The 23429-nt window shown below is 46.7% G+C and overlaps 1 long non-coding RNA gene across 1 annotated transcript in view; it reads right to left on the bottom strand.

Moving 5' to 3' along the window:
* LOC147574890 (uncharacterized) overlaps window positions 1–23148 on the bottom strand; it is a 30408-nt gene extending 7260 nt beyond the window's left edge. The window contains exons 1-3 of the long non-coding RNA XR_015242799.1: window positions 22841–23148; window positions 13197–13284; window positions 6130–6227 (exon numbers count right to left, since the gene is read on the bottom strand). This is a non-coding gene — a long non-coding RNA (uncharacterized LOC147574890). The remainder of the gene's footprint in view (window positions 1–6129; window positions 6228–13196; window positions 13285–22840) is intronic.
* Between the last annotated feature and the right edge of the window lie 281 nt (window positions 23149–23429).

The raw sequence follows: 23429 nt of genomic DNA, 5'->3' as shown, positions 1-23429 counted from the left end.
CCCTTTTTCTTTTTCTTTGAGAATTCCCTTTTTCTTTTCTTTTTTTAATTTTAATGTTTATTTATTTTTGAGAGAGAGAGAGACAGAGCATGAGCAGGGGAGGGGCAGAGAGAGGGAGACACAGAATCCAAGCAGGCTCCAGGCTTTGAGCTGTCAGCACAGAGCCCGACATGGGGTTCAAACCCACAAACTGTGAGATCATGACCTGTGCTGAAGTCAGGATCTCAACTGACTGAGCTACCCAGGTGCCCCGAGAATTCCCTTTTTCATAGCAGGTCTTTATGTTAGTAACAAATTGTGCTGAAGGCTTGAGGAGTTGGAGAGAGTTTACTTTGCACAAACCCAACATGCTCAAATTGAATATTAGACATCCCTGTTCTTGGAAACCATTTTGGCTCCTCTGTAATGGCACCTTTATCTTGGCACTTCATCCTATTTAGCACCCTGGCATCCAGCCACATCACTGATTTTCTTTCCCTTCTCATCTCCGTACTCACATTCTCTCCTTGGTATACTCTAAGTTTTGTTTTGTTTAAGGTATTCAGCTGAGCAAAGGGCAGAAGGGTCACCATCACAAGTCCTGAGAATTTCTTTAATGGGACCCACTCTCCTCAGGTTTTGAAAAGCATCTATCTCAAGGGAATAGCACTCTCTCGAGGATGACTGCCATCTACATGTCTATCCCCCAGACCGAGCTTCAGGGAGAGGGGGGATCACAGGTCCGGCTGTGACAGCTAGCTCCTGGTATGCGAGGGGCTCAATAGATATATGTGGGAGGAATAGATGGAATTATTCAGACTCCCTCCCCATCCTTGAAGCTCACCTTCCTTTCTCTCTCTTTTCAGGGAATGGTTATGACAAAGCATTAGAGGACCCAGAAACTTCTAATGGGATCAGTTGTGGAATAGACAAAGCTGGGGGAATAGACAAAGCCCTGGCCAGGGCACTTGTGGCAAAAGTTGTATTCTTCAAGAAGAGAAAGGTTAGGAGTTCTTGGTGGACCTCATATTGCTGTGGATGTGAACCCAGGAGGGAGGAGGCAGAGATAACACCAATGTTCCATACCCTGGCCCCCTGATGGGCCTGGGCACAGCCGGGAAGGGCACTCAGCCAGCCCCCGTGGCAGTGGCTGCACCTGGAGATCTTATCTGGGCTGGCTGATGTGTGGTACTGAGTCATGGAACCTGCGGCCTAGGAAACAGTTCTAGTGTTGAAATGGGCCCAGGGGAGGGGGTGGAGTGGGTGTCTCTAGTTTGCCACCAGCACAGACATCATCACCACTCACACTTCCTGTCATCCCTGGGTCACATTCATGGTCACCACTCATCTCCGACCCTGTCACTCATTTGTCACCCTCACCGTCATCCCTGCATCACAACCACTGGCCCTTTCTTAACCATGGTTTCACTTGACCCAGTTCCCATCACTGTGTTACCTTCCTCAGCATGCCACCATCCCTGTCCCAGCCCCATGCCCAAGGCTGTCGTTATCTGAGCCTGCCCTGTCTTCTTTATCAACTACCTCTACCCCAACCCTGTCACTGGCTAGTTCCACTCCCATCTCCCTTGTCACCTTGATGTTACCACCTGTCCCTGTCATCCTCATCACCTTGGTCACCACACCCCTCACCCCCTGTCCCAGTCCCCATCATCTCTAAGTCCTCTGGACTGTCATCAGCTTCCACCATCCCCTCTGTTGATTCACCAGCACTGCCCATCTCTGCTTCCCCCCTCACTATCATCAACATCCTCCTTATCTCCAGCCACTCATATAGGTCTCCAAATGGGCTTTTCCCTGTGGTGTAGACGTCCTCCACATGTGTGCACCTCAGAGCCTGTACCCATGCCTTTCTAGCCTCTGGCTTCCACTGGGCTTCCTTACCTGGAGTTGCCACATTCCTTGCCTTCACACTCTGCCCTGGCACTCTGCTTCCTTTCACCCCTATGTTAGCTGGACTCTGGGGCTAGGCACTTATTACCAGGCTTTTGAAAGAGTACTGGGTGGAGGCCTTGCCAGGAAGCCCTGAATCCTCTCTACCTGCACCTATGACATTTGGGCAGTGCTTCCATCCAGCCTGGATCTAAAATCTCCATTTATTAAATTGACTAACATTTCCCTTTTTAGAATTCCTTGATGTCCCCTCAGACTATTACCTCTCCCTTATGATACACTTCACGGCCCCCAGTACTTTGACATGTAATACTTATGATCCACTACTTATTCATATAGTCATGTGTTTAAGACCATCTTGCCCACCAGACAGGACACTCTGGGAAGGCAGTAACTGTGTTTATCTCGGCCACTGCCAGGTCCCCAGAGCCTGGCACAGTGCCTGGTTTCTTGTAGGGGCTCAGCAAATGTCAAGTGAATAAATACTACTTATTGAGCACTTAATAGTGCCAGACACTGTGGTGAGTGCTGTACACCTATTAACTTGGTTATTCCTTGTCATATTATGGTATCCCTTTTTATTTTATTTACTTTTGAGCATTGCAAGGGCTTTTTAGCTGATTTGGCACAAGTGCTTTTGACAAAGTTCACGAACAGAAGCACATTTCCAATTACTCATCAGAAAGTGAGGACACTTAAGAGAAAGCCAGTTACTCATAGAACAAGGAAAAACACTTTCTTGTAATTAGGGCAAAGAGAATTACAGCTTGTAATGTCACCTCTTGATTTCATCTTTATTATCTCTGAGGGAAGTAGAAGAAGCTGGGGGCTAGGATTGGGGGTGAGAGGGATACCTGAAGAAGATCCGTTCTCATCTCTGGAAAGCAAAAATTAGATCCTCACCTTACACCATAAAACTGATGGTTTTAAGAGATAAATATATAAAGGGTTAAAATAAAGCTGCAGACTTCAAGCTGTATTACAAAGCTGTAATCATCAAGACAGTATGGTACTGGCACAAAAACAGACACTCAGATCAATGGAACAGAATAGAGAACACACAAATGGACCCACAAACGTTTGGCCAACTAATCTTTGACAAAGCAGGAAAGAATATCCAATGGAATAAAGACAGTCTGTTCAGCAAGTGGTGCTGGGAAAACTGGACAGCGACATGCAGAAGAATGAACCTGGACCACTTTCTTACACCATACACAAAAATAAAATCAAAATGGATGAAAGACCTCAATGTAAGACAGGAAGCCATCAAAATCCTCAAGAAGAAGGCAGGCAAAAACCTCTTTGATCTTGGCCGCAGCAACTTCTTAATATGTCTTCGGAGGCAAGGGAAACAAAAGCAAAAATGAACTACTGGGACGTCATTAAAATAAAAAGCTTCTGCACAGGGAAGGAAACAATCAGCAAAACTAAAAGGCAACTGATGGGATGGGAGAAGATATTTGCAAACGACATATCAGATAAAGGGTTAGTATCCAAAATCTATAAAGAACTTATCAAACTCAACACCCAAAAACCAAATAATCCAAGTGAAGAAATGGGCAAAAGACATGAATAGGCACTTCTCCAAAGAAGACATCCAGATGGTCAACTGACACATGAAAAAATGCTCAACATCACTTATCATCAGGGAAATACAAATCAAAACCACAATGAGATATCACCTCACACCTGTCAGAATGGCTAACATTAACAACTCAGGTAACAATAGATGTTGGCGAGGATGTGGACAGAGAGGCTCTCTTTTGCAGTGCTGGTGGGAATGCAAACTGGTGCAGCCACTCTGGAAAAGAGTGTAGAGTTTCCTCAAAAAATTAAAAATAGAACTACTCTATGACCCAGCAATTGCATTACTAGGAATTTATCCAAGGGATTCAGGTATGCTGGTTAGAAGGGGCACATGCACCCCAATGTTTATAGCAGCTATCAACAATAGCCAAAGTCTGGAAAGAGGCCAAATGTCCATTGATGGATGAATGGATAAAGAAGATGTGGTATACACACACACACACACACACACACACACACACACACACACACACTATGGAGTATTACTCGGCAATCAAAAAGAATGAAATCTTGCCATTTGCAACTACGTGCATGGAACTAGAGGTTATTATGCTAAGTGAAATTAGTCAGAGAAAGACAAATATCATGTGACTTCACTCATATGAGGACTTCAAGATACAAAACAGATGAACATAAGGGAAGGGAAGGAAAAATAATATATAAACAGGGAGGGGAACGAAACATAAGAGACTTTTAACTATGGAGAATAAACAGGGTTACTGGAGGGGGTTATGGGCTAAATGGGCAAGGGGCATTATGGAATCTACTCCTGAAATCATTGTTGCACTATATGCTAACTTGGATATAAATTAAAAAATAATAATAATAAATAAATAAAAATAAAGCTGGATGTTTCTTATATTCTTTGTTCCAGTTATTTTATTCCTGGGAATTTAATTGGAGATGTAGACCAAAGCTTTGTCCAAATATCTTCATTGCAATGTTATTTATACCACTGAAACATTAAAATACAAATACATATTTATGCATGAAAAAAATGAAATATAAAACTTCAAAGTTGAAGACAAACTGAGTACCCAACGATAGAAGACAGATGAAATAAAGTATGGTTTGTCTCTTAGCTACTGAAATCATGATTCTGAAGAGCTCATTATTCTATAATCATGGCATTAGGTGAAAAGGGCATTATACCAACAGGCTTATATAGAACTGTTTTCAATTATGTCAACAGAGTACTTAGATCAAAGAGTGAAAAGGAGCAAAAGGGTTAATAGGTGTTGTGTTGTTTCTGAATTGTGAGCAATTTGCTTTTATTTTTTGTAGTTTTCACATATCTTTGATAGGCATTATTGCTTTGATAATAAAACCTATGCATTTGTAAAGACAACAACAACAAAGAGGCAAGAATAATGTTTTATGTGAAAGTGCACATACTTTATAACCCTCTATTACTTTTTTTAAGTTTATTTATTTAGAGGAGGGGGGTGCACATGTGAGCAGGGGAGGGGCAGAGAGAGAGAGAGAGAGAGAGAGAGAGAATCCCAAGCAGGCTCCATGCCCAGCGCAGAGCCCCCTCAATCCCACAAACAGATCAGGACCTGAGTCGAAATCGAGAGTTGGATACTTAACTGACTGAGCCACCCAGGCACCCAACCCTGTATTACTTTTTGATTTACTAGATTGTCAGTCCTATGAAGCCAGGTCTTGTCTGTTTCTTAGCCCCAGGCCTGAAGGAAAGAATGATTGGCAAAGCGTGATGGAGTTAATGAAATATATATATATATTTTTTTTTTCTTTTTCTTTTCTTTTTTTTTTGTCACATCTCTCACTAACTGTCATTTCAATTCTTCAGAGTAATCCCTCCTTACACAGAAAGAGTGTTTTGGGGGCTGCCTTGATCTGCAAAATCATAAACCTGACACATGTGAAGGCACATTGAAGAAGCGATGTGAATTTGAGAAATTCTTATCAGAAATATGAAAATAAGACCTGATTATGCCCTAAGTCTGTTCCTCCTCCTTTGTTCCCCTTTGTTCAGACAGGGCCACTGCCCTAGCGAAATCCAGAGTCACCCACACCTCTTGCTCCTGCATTCCCATCGTCAATCACTCCTCAGCATCCTCGCCGAAGCTCACACTCCTTTTCCATCCCTAATGCTACTCTCTTTGTTCCAGCCACCATATCTCCTGCCTTCATCAAGCAGCTGCCTCCTAACCAATTTCTCTGCTCCACTCTTGCTCTTCCCACCCAAATTCATGCCTTCTGAGCTAAGCTTTCTAATACACTAATATAGCCTGCCATTCCCCTGTTTACAGCCCTTCAGTGGCCCCCGCATCACTCTCAAGAGCAAGCACAAGATGGTTCAGGATCTCAGGCCAACCACTATCATCACCGCACTCCCACCCTATCCAGCCACACAGAATTTTGCTGTTGGCAGTACCCAGGCTCTCTCTGGACCTTTGCCTGGGTTGTCTCTTCTGGGGGCGGTGGGGGGGGAAGGGGGGTGCGGGGGTGTGTGTGCTATCCTTTCTGCCTCACACTTCTTTTAATTGGCTAACTCCTTCTCACCTCTCAGTTGTTAGATGTCCCTTCCTCCAGGAAGGCGTCCTTGATGCCACCTCTTCTCAACTCCCACAGGCTTCTGTGCTTATTATTTCTCATATCTGCATTGTACCTTCTTATTTTACTCACCAGCTTCTGTATGTGGCATGTAAGCCATCCAGCTCTGGGACTGTGACTTTTTCTCCATGGCACATCAAGGCACCTCACACTTGGTAGGGTATCCATGGCTGTTGATGAATGAATGAAAGAATGAATGGGTAACAAATAAATCAAGTACTCTACTAGGAATTGGTTAATATTTCAGATATGCTCTGAAGTAGAAAATCAGAAAAAGATGTCCTAAGAGGACCTATAAATTCTCCAAAGGAATTTAAATTGTCTTATGATCTAAGAAATAATATGAATCTGATAGTCTAGAATTCGGGGGTGAATCTGGAGTTGGGAAAAATGGTGTGGGGGGAGGGACAGTGGGAATGGCACACCCCATCTGGGGGAAGTATTTTATTACCAACATTGTTTAGAATTACTGCTGATGGCAATGAGAAGACTTTTAGTTTTCTGACTACTTTAGTCTACCGACTAAAGTAGTATTTTAGTCAGTATTATTGTTTTTAAATTCTCTGCTGTTGATGCACCCTTATCGCTTGTCCCCAGGGAGCACTGCTTCCACGGGTCCCCATTTAGTATGCCACTGGTAAGAAACCCTGATTACTAGGTGAGCCTGTCCTCTTTCCTCCCCTTAGCACTGAGCTGGGGGTGATTTCAGAGGTGTCCAACCTCCAAAACTCTGCTGGGCAAGTTTGTCCTCTACCAGAGGTGGGCCCCACCTGTGACTCCTCTGACACTCCCAGATTCCTCACTGGGGCCCTCTGGGTTTGCAGCAAGGAGACAGGGATAGGAGACTATGCATAGGGTCCAGCCCCTGCTCGAGTCCTGTCCCTGACTAACACCCCTGAGGCCTTGGGCTGGCTCTTGGGGCCCACACCCTCAATTCCCTGTTGAGTTTCACTTTGCCCATTCATAAAACTGGGGCATTTGGTGACCTGGGTCCTGGGGTCCTTCATGGAACTTCCTAAGCTGAGGAAGGGATGTCAGCCATGGGTATGATGGGAAGTTGCCCCCTCAGGCTCCCTCTTTCTCTTTCTCTCTCTGACCTGAGACATTCCACCAGAAGGGACTCACTGGGTTGGGTGTGTCAGCCAGCTGGACAGCAGACAAGTCTGGACAGGTGGACAGAGGAGCTTGGGCTCCAGGATAGGGTGTGTGCATGTGTTGTGTAGAGCGTGTAGATGAGGTATATCCCAGGCAAAGGTCAAGGATGGGAGAGGTGGCTCCAGCAGGCCGGCTGCCCTCACTCAGTGATGGCCTTCAGGAACTGCAGAGACAGAAGCTGGGTTGGGCTAGGCTTCTGGCTCTGCCATGGGGCTGGGGAGGGGCTGGGGGGTGGAGAACAGCTCTTTGGTGAGTTCACTTCTAGGGTGGGAGCCAAGGTCCATTTCCAGGAAGGAAAGGAGGTATCATGAAAGCAGGTGGGATTCAGGTTAGACTGTAGGAGGGGCAAGTGATGGTGGATCAGGGAGCATGAGGTGCCTCCTTATTTGGGCTCCTTCCCAGGAGGGAGGGGAAGAGCTGTACCACTTAGCTCCTCCACGAGAGTGAGGACTGTCTTGTTAGGAGGCAAAGCAGATGGACAGGATGAGCTGGGGAACAAGGTAGCATGTAGCCTTCAGCCAGGGTTGGGGCAATTCATAGCTCAAGAGGAAGCCCTGGGACATCTAAGGCTTGGGTCAGACACCTGCCAGCCCTGGATCTCAGTTGTTCCTCAGTGAAATGGGAAGAATCTCCTTGGGGTTTGCCTATCAAAGACAAAGTGTCCCCTAACCTGGTCACTGAAGACCAGGGAGTCTCTGTTATAAGTTACTTCTGAAGTCCTGGAAGCTAAGAGAAAACTCAGCTGAAATTTGGGCTGAGTGGGGGTACCGATAGGGGAGGCTGGACCTTTTGGGGGCAGAGTGGTGCATTAGCATGCAAGTAGCCAGATCAGACATGCTCATCAGAAAGCTCCCAGGACAAGTAGGGAACATTCTCACCTTTCCTTCCCAGACATTCTGAGTCCCTGGATTAAGACCTCTCATCCCCAACTTCCCTAATCTTGTCTCTTCCCCAGTGTCCCTCTGCAAGGCTCCTCAGCTCCTCCTCTTTCATTCCACAAATATTTATTGAGTGTCTTCTATCGGCCAGGCATTTTCTAAGCCCCAGGGATTCAGAGGTGAACAAGATTGTTGGTCCACATGCTCATTCCCTCCCTCCCTACCCAGAGGGAAAACAGGCTTGAAAATAAGTAAGGTAGCTTAGCCTTCACTGGCCGTGAAAGAGAGAAGCTCACATGGCTGCAGGGACCCACAGGAGGCCCCACATCCAGCCTGGGAAAGGTCAGGGCAGAGTAATGGATCCCTGAGTCTAGAAGGGCCTGTTGGCGTTTGCCAGGGAGGCTGTGGGCAGAGGTTCTGGAGCCCCCCCCACAGGTTCACAAGAGCCAACTGTTACGTTTTCAGGAATTTTGCAAACTGTTTACTACACACAGCCATTACTAAAAATTAAATTAGGGAGGCCTGGGTGGCTCAGTCAGTTAAGTGTCCAACTCTTTGTTTCAGCTCAGGTCATGATCTCATGGTTTGTGGGTTTGAGCCCTAAGTCGGGCTCTGCGCTGGCTGGCGGCATGGAGCCAGCTTGGGATTCTCTCTCTCCCCACCCCCCCTGCCTCTCCCTCACTTGCGTTGTCTCTGTCTCCCTCAAAATAAATAAATAAAGCTTTAAAAATTAAATTATATAAATGTATAATTATGCAAAATTTTTAAGTTTATTTTTGAGAGAGAGAGAGCACGAGTGGGAGAGGAGCAGAGAGAGAGGGAGACACTAAATCTTTTTTTTTTTTTAATTTTTTTTTTTCAACGTTTATTTATTTTTGGGACAGAGAGAGACAGAGCATGAACGGGGGAGGGGCACAGAGAGAGGGAGACACAGAATCGGAAACAGGCTCTAGGCTCTGAGCCATCAGCCCAGAGCCTGACGCGGGGTTCGAACTCACAGACCGCGAGATCGTGACCTGGCTGAAGTCGGACGCTTAACCGACTGCGCCACCCAGGCGCCCCTGGAGACACTAAATCTGAAGCAGCCTCCAGGCTCTGAGCTGTCAGCACAGAACCCCACGCAGGGCTCAAACTCATGAACTGAACTGGGAGATCATGACCTGAGCCAAAGTCAGACGCTTAACTGACTGAGCCACTCAGGCGACCTGTAATTATGTAAATTTTTAAAAACAAAGGTAATAAACTCATCACGTTCTAATTGTTACTGCATTTTACTATCGTGCATACTCTTGAAGTTATTTATATAAATTGTATCTTTTATTTTAAAAAAAAGTTTATTTACTTTTGAGGGAGGGAGGGAGAGAGAGAGAGAGAGAACAATCAAGAGAGGGGCAGAGAGAGGGAGATAGAGAATCCCAAGCAGGGATCTTTCAACTCAGGTCATGATCTCACAGTTCGTGGGCTCGAGCTCCATGTCAGGCTCTGCACTGTCAGCAGAGCTTGCTTGGAATTCTCTCCCTTCCTCTTTCTCTCTCTGCCCCTCCCATGTGCACATGCTCTCTCTCTCAAAATAAATAAAAAACAAACTTAAAAAAAAAAAAAAGCTTGTCATGTCTGTAGCCACTACATTGTGAATAACACAAAACCTTGAGGAAACATTCTTCCAATGTTTGAAAACTATCATTCAATTCAGCAAAAAAGATCACTTACCTCATTGGCAAGTGAGTAAAGTTTCAACACATGTCTTTGTTCTTTTACTTTTGTCTTACCCTTTAATATAAATAAAAATATCAACCAACATTTATGTTAGAACTATACTCATTAGTCAATGATGTGAAGACTTTTTTTGAATCAGATAGTAATCAAGCATTTGTTCATGGTCAGATTTCGTCAAATCCTGGATGAACTGCAACCGAGTAAACTACAGATATTAGAGTGGGCAAAAATTAAAGAAAGTATTACATAAAGTAATTGGCATTGTAGAATTTACCATAAAGGTCACTGTATACTTTAGTGTTATTTGTAAATTATGTTATTTTACAGCTTTATACCAATAGCATTTATAATAAACTTCTGTATGTATATAGATGCACACATTTTTTCCCGGAGAGCCAGCTGTTAAGCACTTAGCAGCACATCACAGGACAGAAAGTTCTGGGAAGAGAGGACCCAGGGGAGTCCAGGTGCTCAAGGCAAAGTGAGAGGGGAGATGGTGAGGCTGGTGGATGTGAGGGGCCTTTTGAGCAGGGCTAGGGAACCACACACCATCCCGAAGGCCATGGGAGCCATGCAAGGGTTTTGAGTACAGGACAGACCCCTTCAGATTTGTGTTTAGATCATGTTGACAGCTGCGTGAAGACTCCATTGTTAGAGACAGATGATAAGGTGCTGAATTTGTGGAGGGAGAGAGAATAATAGGAGCAAACTCTTAGCACTTAGTATAGGCCAGGCCCTCTCCTAAGCATTTGTTGTGTGTTATTAACTCATTTAATAAGTTGCAACAACCTCATGGGGTAGACACTAGTGTCTTCTTTTTACAGATGAGGTGACTAGGGAATAGAGAGATGAAATAACTAGCAAGCAGCAGAGCTGGGATTTGAACCCAGGAATCTGGCTTCAGAGGCCATACTCTCAACCACTATACTTCACATTTTCAGACTAGGAAGATAGTGAGGCCTAGAGTGAGGTTTCTGAATCTTGATGCACACACAAAGTTGACCAGATATTTACAGACATGCCTGGGATATATTAGGAGCTTGATGAGAGTCTTCAGACCAACAGGATTTGAGTTAGTCATAATAGATTATGAGGAGCCAGGGGAGGTAGGCTTTACCAGCTTCCTCCCTTTGCTGGGTGATACACTCACCCAGAGGTGAGAAACTTCCAGTTCTCTGTTTGTGGACTGCCCTACATCCTCAGAGAGCTCCCATTCTCAAGGACAGACCCCTGAGCAGGAATACCCAGGTGGGAGAGGGCAATAGGGGACAGGGATTTCCTGGGCCCAGAGTGCAGCTCTTGGCTCAAGCGTATGCAAGCTAAGAGTGAGACCTGTGAATTATCACCGATAGGGAGGGCTTCCATGGACAGAGCATAGGTAGAGGCCTTGGGTTTAGACAGGGGAGAGGAGAGAGGATAGGTCCTGCTACCATCCTGGTTTTCCCCACAGGGCATCTGTATTTAATAGCAGAAGTTTGACTGTAGCCCTTGAGGCACAGTGACAGGCGGCTCAGCTGCAGACACATATATTTTAAAAAGTATTTATGGAGAGCCTGGGTGGTTCAGTCAGTTAAGCATCTGATTCTTGACTTCGGCTCAAGTCACGATCTCACGGTTCGTGAGTTTGAGCCCCGTGTCAGGCTCTGTGCTGCTGCTGGTGTGGAGCCTGTTTAGGATTCTCTCTCTTTCTGCCCTTCCCCTGCTCTCTCTCCTTTTCTCTCAAAATAAATAAATTAAAAAAATTATATATATGTATATATATAATTTTATATATATATATGTGTGTGTGTGTGCGTGTGTGTGTGTGTGTGTGTGTGTGTGTAATTGAAATTTGAAAGGAGTAGAGGTGTCTTTCTGTGGAAGTGGAGGACTGAGGGTTGCTGGAGGCTGGTGGCAGGCCAGGCCTCACATCGGGTGTTGGTTCCCTGAAGCCACATCTGTCAGCTTAGGGCTTCCCATCCTGCTGGCTCAGCAGGTTCCACAGGTTGGCAGGTGACTCACCCCCTCACCCTCATATGACCCTGGTCCACGAAGGGGCAGGGGGCCTATAGAGTGGAACACCTACCTGTGTGTTCATCTATGTAGGGTATATGCTGTGTTACATGCTTGAGTCTGAGATGTGTGCCCATGTCTGATTGTACATACAGGCCAGTAGGTCCCTGAACACAAACAGCCTATGTGGGTTGTGCAAAGTTGTAGGCCATAGGTGTGGAGGGTGGGTGCAGTAAGAGGCAGGGGTGATAGGTGAACTCATAGCTCTTCCCAGAACACATGTGCATGGGTGCAGGTGTCTCCCTGAAAGAAGAATGCAGCTTCAGAACCTGGTGAGCCATCAGAGGAAGCCTGGGTGGGTGGCAGGTGAGAAAGGTTCTCTGATGACAGCTTATCCTCCCCAAGGAGGGCTTGGCTAGACCAGCTGGCAGGGCTGGGCATTCTAAGCCCATGGTGACAGGAGTGGTTTTCTCTAAGCTTATCCCTTAAGCCCCTGGCTGCAGGCCATGGTGGCTCCCTCGTGTTAATCCTGAGAGGGCATGCACCCCACAGACCACATAGGTAGGTCAGGAGAAGTGAGTGGGACAGGTGGGCATCAAGCCAGAGCTTTCTTTCATCCCCTCTGCAGGCAGTAAGGACTGAAGGGTCTGAGTGGTGTACAGTCTGGGGATATGAGGAAAGCATGTCAATCCCAGGTTGCCCATGCCCTTGGTTAGGGTGGCGTTGTGTGTGCTGGCGTGCAGTGTGCGTGCATATCCACGTCTGGGTGTGCTGGCCCCTGCCCCAGCGCCCAGGGCCTGGTGCCGCCTTTCCATCATGCCCCATGATCTGAGAGATGCTTGAAGTGGGACAAAGAGTCTGGGCTAGCAGCCAGGAACCCTCACTTCTACTCCAGGCTTTTTCTTAGTGACTTTGGAGATCTCCCTTTACCTTTTCTGGGGCTCAGTTTTCTCACTGTAAAATGGGGAGAGGCCATAATCCCTGCAGGGCCACCCCTCGAGGCTGTTGGGTGACAGATGCTAATGGAGGTGTTTGAAAAGTTTGCAAGGCTTGGTCCTGGGGCTTCACAAGGGGAAGGGTGCCATTCCCTGTGTTGTTCAGCTGAAGGACTAGGGGTTGAAAGCAGGTAACCTCCAGGGGGACTTGCATTCTGCCCTACAAGGGGTGTTCAAACCTCCTGGAGAAGTGAAGTGTTCAGAGTTCTGGGGCTGAGATTCAAAACCAATTAACACTACAGGACACGACCTGCCCTTGGTGAGGCTGGGAAAGTCTGTCTACCCATCCCTGCACCTCCCAACCCTTCTTGCCTCCTGGGGGTGAACAGCAGTGCTCTTAGACTAAGGTTGGGAATATGCCTTCTCTCATATTCCACACCCCCAACCCCCTCTCTGTCCTTACCTCCAACTTGCTGTCTTTCAGGCTCACACTTCATGAGTTCAGAGTTTCCATCCTGGGCTGTAGGCTTAGCCAGAGCAAACAGACAGCACTAAAGTCAACAAAACAAGGAAGGTGCGACAGGTGATGTGGAAAAGAAAACTTGGAAGCCACAATGAAGGTGTGTGGGCTGGGCAGGACGCAGCAATGTGTCTCCCCTCAGAGTAGCACCCTAGTTCTAAGGCTGGTCATGCCAGTCTCTTGTAGGGTGTCTGAGGAGAGAGCTCATGGTGGTGCCTCCAGGGGATTCAGGTCAAAGGAGTGAAGTTAAATCTTCAGCAGGGGATGCTAGTGCCCAGACTAATGAATGTTGTAAAAAGGATGTGGTGGCTAGGGAGAGGGGGTGCTTCTGACCCTCCACCCCACAGCTACTACTGCTGACTCACAAAGCGAGAGGCTACCTGGGGCCAGGGTTGTGGGTGGAAGCAGGCAGGGAAGGAGTAAACAGTCTGGAACAGGAGCAGGATTGAAAAGTTCGTGGCTTTCTGCCCTGCTCTAGCTGCTTGCCCCAGGACTCAGGATGTTGGAGCCGCAAATTCTGGGATTCCCAAAACACGCCCCCTTGCCCCACCCACAGGTATAGTCCTCCTCCCTGACAACCTATTTCTCTCCCACTCAGGGAAAGGGGAGCTCAGTTCTCTTAACATATATCTGTTGTGCACCTATGCACACTTTGCTGTGCAGGCTGGGGAATCCCTAGGAGGCTGCTTGCCCCAGGTCCTGTCACGCCTGAATCCCCCAGATACTTTGTGAGCTGACTGCTTGTTTGATGGAGCTAGTGATTGCAGGCAGCCTGGGGCAGCCCCGCCCCCAGACCCAAGGGGGCAACCAGGGAGTCAAGTCCAGATTGCTGAGCGGCCAGGCTGCACTGGGAAGGGCCAAGAGAGCAGACACGCCTGGCTGGAGCAGCTTAAAACCTGGGTGAGGGGCGCCTGGGTGGCTCAGTTGGTTAAGCGTCCGATTTTTGATCTTGGGTTAGGTCATGATCTCACGGTTTTTGGGTTTGAGCCCCAAGTCCAGCTCTGCGTTAATGGCATGGAGCTTGTTGGGATTCTGTCTCTCCCTCTCTCTGCCTCTCCCGCACTCTTCTCTCTCTCTCTCAAAATAAATAGCTGAACTTTAGAAAAAAATTGAAAAAATAAAAAACAAAAACAAAGGGCGTCTGGATGGCTCAGTCGTTAAGTATCTGACTTCAGCTCAGGTCATGATCTCAAAGTTCATGAATTTGAGTCCCACATGGGGTGAGCTTGAGCCCTGCTTTGGGTAAAACACGAGTCCTGGTGACCCTGCTTCTCTCTCTTTCCTTCTCTCTCTCTCTCTTTTGCCGCTTGCTCACTTGTGCCCATCTCTCAAAAACATAAAAAAATAAAAAGAAATCTGGATGGAAGTCCATGGGCTTTGGTCTTGCTGTCTGTGGAATGAGCATAGTATACTCTGCCCTCAGCCCTTCTAGCTTGGACCTGGCGTCAGGCAAGAGTTGGTCAGGGCAGATGGGGGGCATCCAGGTTCCCTTTCTTCAAACAGACATCCTCTCCACCTCTCCACAAAATGTTTATTCTCTACTGGACACTTGCCATGCCGTGTACCAACTCAATCTCTTCTCCTAACAACCCTGCAAGGTGAGGATTAGTATATCTCCATCATACAGATGAAGACACACAATTAAAAATCTTGCCCAAAGCCACCCACACCAACTAAGAAGCTGAACTGGTGGGACATGGACTAGATGGGTGATGGGTATTAATGAGAGCACTTGTTGAGATGAGCACTGGGTACATATGGAAGTGATGAATCACTGAATTCAACTCCTAAAACCAGTATTGCACTGTATGTTAACTAAAATTTAAATAAAAAAGAAGCCAAACTGGATTCAAGCTCAGGTTTGCCTAGGATAAAGCCTGAGCTATGAACCATAGCTCATCACCTGCATTGGGGAGCCTCTCCTTGTGAATAGCCTAACCCCAAACCAGCCCAAGACTCAGGCTCCAGGCCAGGAGGTCCCTGGGTTTTCCACTGCTCTTTTCTGCCACCACCTAAGTCGGCTTTCTCACAAAGCCTCCCTGATCCTGACTCCTCTTTTTGCTCTAATTAAGCAGGTACCTGACACCCCACCACTATCTGACCCTTCTTTTCTAGTGTGGAAGGATTTTAAAGTTAATTTAGGCAGAAATCAAAGGATGAAACCAGAAAGTGAATGGCTGATTGGGAACTTGACAATGGAGGGATCAGGCTGCCACTTTCTGGACCCACTGACTGGTCAGCATCACTAAGCAACTGAATATTGTCTCTGGATAGGACACAAAAGGAAGGCACATAGCATGGTCTACAAAGGATCCTCTGCCCGCCCCCCATTGAACCTAAATAAAATCACACCCATGAGTGCTAACTTCCTGAATATTCTAAAAAATATAGGGAATGGAGGAAAAGTTAAATGACACCACAAAGAAGCAAACAGATAAATCCAGAACATGGACTTCCCACAGAACCATATTTACAAGTCAGTGACATGAACAAATCAGAGGGAGAAAGAGGTGCAGCTCCTGCTTAAGAGAGCACTTACCCAGTGTAATGTGTGACCTTGTTTAGATCTTGACTCAAACAAATTAATGCAAAAAGACTTTTTGAAATAATTATGGGTACTCACTAATTCCATGGAATTGTTCATTTCGTTGGATATGGTACTGTGATTAAGAAAATATTCATATATTTTATAGAAGAATATTGAAGAATATAGGAGTGAAATGACATAACGCCAGGAATTTGTTTTAATATACTTAATAAAGGGGCACCTGGGTGGCTCAGGCATCCGGATGTAGGCATCCGACTTTTGATGTCGGCTCAGGTCATAATCTCACGGTTGTGGGATGGAGCCCCGAGTCGGGGCTCTGTGCTGAGCATGGAGTCTGCTTGGGATTCTCTCTCTCCCTCTCTCTCTCTTTCTCTCTGCCCCTTCCCTGCTCACTGTCTCTCTTAAAACAAATAAGCTTCAAAATACTTCATAAAAAAAGACTGATGAAGCTAAAGTGGACAGAGTTGGGAGAAGTCTTGATGAGGTTGGATTGAAGCAGGGGAAGGTAGACATGTTTGTTAGATGAAGGAGAGAGAGAGAGAGAGAGAGGACAAGAGAAAGATGTTGGTTCATTTGTTCTGGAGCAGTGGGGTGCCATGTGGACAGGCTTGGGGAGATGGCAGCTTTTGTGCGGTGGGAGAGGGCACTGGGGATGCGCGGGGCTGACTTCTCCATTGGAAACGGAAGGTGCTGTGCCTGCCAAGATGTTCTATTTAAGGGCCTACAAAAAGATGCTTTGTTTTAAAATTTTAAAATGAACTTGTCGGTTGAAGAAAATGTTTTAATATACAACATTGATATATCTGTCTTTAGACCAACATGGTTACATAATATAATTTTTAAAAAATTTTTTATGAAGGAATGGGCCCACAAAGGCAAACATGGCAAGGGCCACGAATAGCAGAATATGGCTATAGGGTGGGGAGGAGACTGCCCAGAGTTGTAGCCTGAGGGAGGTGGGAAGCCTCGAAGTCTGCACCGTGAGAAACAGTTGCTGTCCCCGGGGACCTCCTCTTCCTGGGGGTCATCCTCCTCTCTCTGTGCTCCATCCTTGGATCTCCCAAACAGAGATGCATTAGGGCATCCTCACGCTGGGCTAGGTGCCAGGACACCTGGGTTTGAATCATCCTGGACCTTAGGCTGTGCCCAGAGCAGAAGAGACTGTCTCTGTGCAGCCCACTCTGGCCCAGCCTGCACCACAAGGACCAGTGTAGGCAAGGAAAGACCCTCCATTGACACTGGGAGAGGCCTGGGAACTGGGAAGGTCCCACCCTGCCTGGGGTCTCTGTGTTCCACTGAGCCTTCCTGGCTGAGGCTCAAGGCCTGTGGGTGCCTGTGTCTCAGTCCCTGTCCACACAGACCTCTCTATAGGCTCTTTGTACAGTCACTGTGTTCCTGGAAAGCTGTAAATTAAATCCCACCTTCACACCGGCTAGCACAGTCATTTTAAGGCTGCTTTCCTGCTGAAAGGGAGCACCCTGTGAGCATTTCCCCTGTGTGCGGGGAGGCCTCAGAATTTAGGCAAAGATGAGGGAAGTGGGAGGTACTCGGGCAGCAGCTGGCTTTACTCTTTTAGAGGCAGGCAGGCAGTCTGCCCCACTCGGGAGCCCCAGTGTGAGTTGGGAGGAGGGAAGAAGCATCACACTGGGGCTGCCTGGCCTCTGGGTCTGCCTCCTTTCTCAGGCAGAGCAGGAGAGTGGAGAGAGAGCAGCCTGCTCTGGGGGAGCTGAGATGGGCTTCCTGCCCACTCAAGCCCCCTGTTCCAGGCCCACAGCCCCTGACCAGATCAGATAGGGCACGTTCCTGCAGTGAGCTGCCTGCTGACTGGGACCAGGCTGACGCAGGCAGGAAAATATTAACCCAGTGGAATGGGCACATGTTCATGTGTGCATGACTGTGTGTGTGTGTGTGTGTGTGTGCACACACACCCACAGAGAGGTTTTCACATGCAAGACCACACACAGGTAGGTGCACACACACACCGGCCCACTCACACATATACATGTTCACATATAGACACACACAGAGACACAAATGCTGCTTCTTCTTCTTCTTCTTCTTCTTCTTCTTCTTCTCCTTTTAGAGAGAGAGAGCTGGGGAGAGGAGCAGAGGGAGAGAGAGAGCCTTAAGCAGGCTCCAAGCTCAGCACAGAGCCCGACGGGGTGCTTAATCCCATGACCCTGGGATCATGACCTGAGCTGAAATCAAGTCAGATGCTCAACTGACTGAGCCACCCAGGCACACTCAAATACTTCTCACACATTCCAATTCTTCCCTATTATGAACAGCATGGGGTATACACCTCTGTCAGTATCATCTTCCAACTTCTGTCAGTGAGATTGCCTCCTCTAAGAAGTCTTCCCTGATAACTTTAGCTCATACTGGAAAGTGGCAGGTCTGAGCTCGATGCCTGGTTTCTTTTTTTCTTTTTTTTTTTTTTTCAAATTTTTTGATGTTTATTTATTTTTTTTTTCAACGTTTTTTTTTTTTTTTTTTTTAATTTTTTATTTTTGGGACAGAGCGAGACAGAGCATGAACGGGGGAGGGGCAGAGAGAGAAGGAGACACAGAATCGGAAACAGGCTCCAGGCTCCGAGCCATCAGCCCAGAGCCTGACGCGGGGCTCGAACTCACGGACCACGAGATCGTGACCTGGCTGAAGTTGGACGCTTAACCGACTGCGCCACCCAGGCGCCCCGATGTTTATTTATTTTTGAGAGAGACAGAGTGTGAGCAGGAGAGGGGAAGAGAGAGAGGGAGACACAGAACCTGAAGCAGGCTCTAGGCTCTGAGCTGTCAGCACACAGCCCAATGTGGGGCTCAAGCTCATGAATTGCCAGATCATGACCTGAGCTGAAGTCAGACACTTAACCAACTGAGCCACCCAGGCACCCCTATGCCTGGTTTCTAATGCCAAATTAGGCGTATGACATTGGCTTTAGAGTGGAACAGGCTTATTTTTTGAATTCTGGTTCCTCGAATCACAGGATGTTTTCCCTTGGACAGGTGGTTGTGCCTCCTGACCCTGTTTGCCTTAGTCTCTGTCCAGTCTGTCCTGAAGGCCCACATATGACTCTGAGGATAAGAGGCTGAGCTGTGGAAAGGGGAGTTTGGTCACTGGAGAGGGTCAAGACTATATACCATCTTGTGGTATGGTATGTAATTATATACCATCTGCCTGTGCCCCTACCCCTCCGCAACCAAGCCACTTAGTCCCCAGTTCTCCTGGGTGAGGGGCCGTGGCCTCCTGGGGCAAGGGATAGAGCCCTGATCTGGATGTTCCAGGTCTGGGAGATCTTGAGCAAGTTGTTATCTTTCTCTGAATCTCAGTTTCCCTATCTGAAAAGTGGGTTTGAAAGGTGACAATTACCTGGGTGAGGCTTAAGAGTCTTTTCTTTTTTTGAGGAGAAGGAGAATCTTTATGACTGCAGTGATTTCAGAGAGACCAGGGGCCTTTGAAGGACTGGTACCCATTCCTGCCCCTTCAGCCAGAGCAGCTCCTTTCTTACTGATTGATACATGGGCTCCTGAGTTATACACAGGATTTGGTGGCTCAGAAGAGTCTGAAAACCCCAAATGTAAAACAATTTGACTGAAAGTAGTTTATGGGATAAGTAAGTTAATCAAATGGCATGTTGCCTGAAACAAATAATTAGCTGAAATGATTAGTTTTCTACACATCAACACTTTTGGTGGCATTTGGGGGGAAGTTCAGAGAAGTTTTAGCATCTTTTGGCAGTTTTATTTCTTTGTTCTGATTAAAAATTGTTTTCTATTTGCATTTTCATTCCTAATTGGATTTTGAACTATTGTATGTACCTCATGCTGTTCATAATAGGGGAGTATTGGATATATTTAAAATTGGTTGGGGCGCCTGGGTGGCACAGTCGGTTAAGCGTCCGACTTCAGCCAGGTCACGATCTCGTGGTCCGTGAGTTCTAGCCCCGCATCAGGCTCTGGGCTGATGGCTCAGAGCCTGGAGCCTGTTTCCGATTCTGTGTCTCCCTCTCTCTCTGCCCCTCCCCCGTTCATGCTCTGTCTCTCTCTGTCCCAAAAATAAATAAACGTTGAAAAAAAAAATTTAAAATTGGATACAATTTGGGGCGCCTGGGTGGCTCAGTCGGTTAAGCGTCTGACTTCGGCTCAGGTCATGATCTCGCGGTCCGTGAGTTCGAGCCCCGCGTCAGGCTCTGTGCTGACCGCTCAGAGCCTGGAGCCTGTTTCAGATTCTGTGTCTCCCTCTCTCTCTGACCCTCCCCCGTTCATGCTCTGTCTCTCTCTGTCTCAAAAAAAAAAAAAAATGTTAAAAAAATTAAAAAAAAAATTGGAGACAATTCTGTGCCATATAGTCACATACAAGATGTGAATGTAGACCTACTGGCATGGAAAGATATTCTCAATAATGTTTGAGTGAAAAAGTACTTTACAAGATAAGCTTCCTACTACTTATTATTGACAAAGTAGGAAAGGGATGTGATATGTGTATACATAAAAAAAAGAGAAGAAAATCTACCAAAATGTTAATAATAGTTGTCATGGAGGGAAAACGGGTCTTTTAAGGTTCCTTTGGCTTGTTTGTATTTTAGGCCAAAAAAGAATAAAAGAAAATGATCTGAGATTTATTTTATTTGTATTCTATTTAAAAAATTTCCACACTAATGATAGACAATTCTATCTGTTCAACTTGCTTGACTTTGCATTCATAAATATTTAAATTTTCAGTTAAGCTGAACATTAATGTCCCCAATCACCAATTTACATTGTAAGATTTTTATTTTTTTTAATTTTTTTTATTTTTTAAATTTTTTTTCAACGTTTATTTATTTTTGGGATAGAGAGAGACAGAGCATGAACGGGGGAGGGGCAGAGAGAGAGGGAGACACAGAATTGGAAACAGGCTCCAGGCTCTGAGCCATCAGCCCAGAGCCTGACGCGGGGCTCGAACTCACGGACCGCGAGATCATGACCTGGCTGAAGTCGGACGCTTAACCGACTGTGCCACCCAGGCGCCCCTGTAAGATTTTTAGTGTAGTGAGTAAAGGTAGGAAAGTGAGGGGTGTTTGGGTGACTTGAGTGTCTGATTTCTTTTTTTTAAATGTTTTTTACTTATTTTGAGAAAGAGAGAGAGAAAGCACTGAAAGGGGTGGCACAGAGAGAGAGAGAGAGAAAACACTGGAAGGGGAGGGACAGAGAGAGAAAGAGAGAGAGAGAATCCCAAGCAGGTTCTGCACTGTCAGTGCAGAGTCCAACACAGGGCTTATCTTACAAACTGTGAGATCATGGCCTGGGCCAAAACCAAGAGCTGGACGCTTAACTGACTGAGCCACCCAAGTGTCCCAAGTGTTTGACTCTTGATATCAGCCCAGGTCATGACATTTCAGTCCTGAGAACCAGCCCCGGGTCAGGGGTTTGAAGTTCAGCATGGAGCCTGCTTGGGATTCTCTTTCTCTCTCTGCCCCTCCCCTACTCATGATCTCGGTAGAGCATGCAACTCTTGATCTCAGGGTTGTAAGTTCAAGCCCCATGTTGGGTGTAGAGATTACTCAAAAAGAAAATCTTTAAACAAATAAAATAGGTTGATGAGCACTGTGTTATTCCCAAAGTTTCACTACCAAAAAGAATGTATTGCAGATGAAATTAAAGTAAGAAAGTTAATTTCTGCAAGAGGGACTAAATGCTGAGAGATACATCAAAATTTGCAAAACTTGCCCTGTAGCACACTAATATTACCAATTCGTTTTTTTATTACTAAAATTTTTAAAATATTTTATTTTATTTTTTGAGAGACAGAGAGAGATAGGGTGTGAGCAGGGGAGGGGTAGAGACAGAGGGAGACACAGAATTCAAAGCAGGCTCCAGGCTCTGAGCTGTCAGCACAGAGCCTGATGCAGGGCTTGAACCCATGAACTGTGGGATCATGACCTGAGCCGAACTCAGATGCTCAACTGACTGAGCCACCCAGGCACCCCTCATTCTTTTTTTTTTTTAAAGAGTGTTTAAAAAAATTTTTTTAATGTTTATTTTTGAGACAGAGAGAGACAGAGAGAGAGAGTGAGAGAGCACGAGTGGGGGAGGGGCAGAGAGAGGGAGACACAGAATCTGAAGCAGGCTACAGGCTCTGAGCTGTCAGTACAGGGCCCAACATGGGGCTTGAACCCATGAACCAGGAGATCATGACCTGAACTGAAGTCGGATGCTTATCCTACTGAGCCACCCAGGCACCCTTTTTTTTTTTTTAATATTTATTTTTGAGAGAGAGCAAGAGAGTGCTTGTGCAAGTGGGGGGGGGGTAGAGAGAGAGGGGGACAGAGGATCTGAAGTGGGCTCTGTGCTGACAGCAGGCAGCCCGATGTGGGGCTTGAACCCATGAACTATGAGATCATGACTCGAGCCAAAGACGGACACTTAACCCACTAAGCCACACAGGTGCTCCTACCAATTCTTTTTCAACCAATTTATCATTTCTACCAAATAAGATTTTGATTTACTGGGCTGCTGTGCCTTCATAAACCTTTTCCTGGGCCTTGTCTGGATGCCAAAAGTAGTTGGATCAGAGGACCTCATATCCTCCAACTCCATTTCACAGATTAGGAAGCAGAGGCCCTGGGGCAGGACTGAGCCACTTCTCCAGCCTTCTGCAAGCCATTCACAGAATGTGTTAGGTTTTCTCACAAGCCCACTGGGCTTCAAATAATCACCACCTTCCCACACTCCCTCGCTCAACTTGGAGGACTCAGCTTCCCTGTCATCTCTTCTAGATGATTCTTGCCCTGCTCCAAGTTGGCTTAGTTACTGCCTATATACCATCTACCTTATCACAGTGTATGCTAAGTTATCTGCTGCTTATCTCTTCCAAGAGACAGGGCTGTCTTCTCTACATCTGGGTCTCCAGTGCCTGGCCCAGTAAATGAGCCCAGGGCTCAATCCCTGACTCTGATATGGATCCCAATTCTATTCCTCACCAACTTGATCCCAGCCCAATCCAACTGTGCCCAAGCTCTGACCTATTCCCAGACCCCAGCTTCACTTTTGACCCTTACCTCATCCTGATCTTGACAGTACACACAGGAAAGGAATAAAGGCAGTTGTCTCCAATGTCCAGGGGTACATCTCATCTCTCTCTTTCTGAAGGAAGGACTCATTACACTGAGCCCACTTGAGTCTGCAGGGTGGAGTGCAGGGCAGAGCCTCAGCCTTGGGGGGCAGCAGTGGAAGAGTTTGCTCCTTATGGACAGCTTCTGACCAGGAAGCCTTCTCCCTGCAGAGAGACCTGTGGGCAGTTTTGGGTAGGGACCTGGAAAATGCGGGTCCAGACTGGCTTGGTCTATTGGCACCCTCTAGAGGACAGTTCTTTTTTTTTTTTTTTTTTTTTTACCGTTTATTTATTTTTGAGACAGAGAGAGACAGAGCATGAACGGGGGAGGGTGAGAGAGAGAGTGAGACACAGAATCTGAAGCAGGCTCCAGGCTTCTAGCTGTCAGCACAGAGCCTGACGCAGGGCTCGGACCCACAGACCATGAGATCATGACCTGAGCTGAAGTCGGATGCTTAACCGACTGAGCCATCCAGGCACCCCCTAGAGAACAGTTCTATTACCAGAGCTATCTATTACTTGGATGCCCAGCAGTG

This window comes from Puma concolor, chromosome D4 (assembly GCF_028749965.1).
Source record: "Puma concolor isolate L17-30 chromosome D4, mPumCon1.1.hap2, whole genome shotgun sequence".
Taxonomy (NCBI): domain Eukaryota; kingdom Metazoa; phylum Chordata; class Mammalia; order Carnivora; family Felidae; genus Puma; species Puma concolor.
Note: the sequence above shows the minus strand (reverse complement) of the source record. Positions and strands in the feature narration are given on the sequence as shown.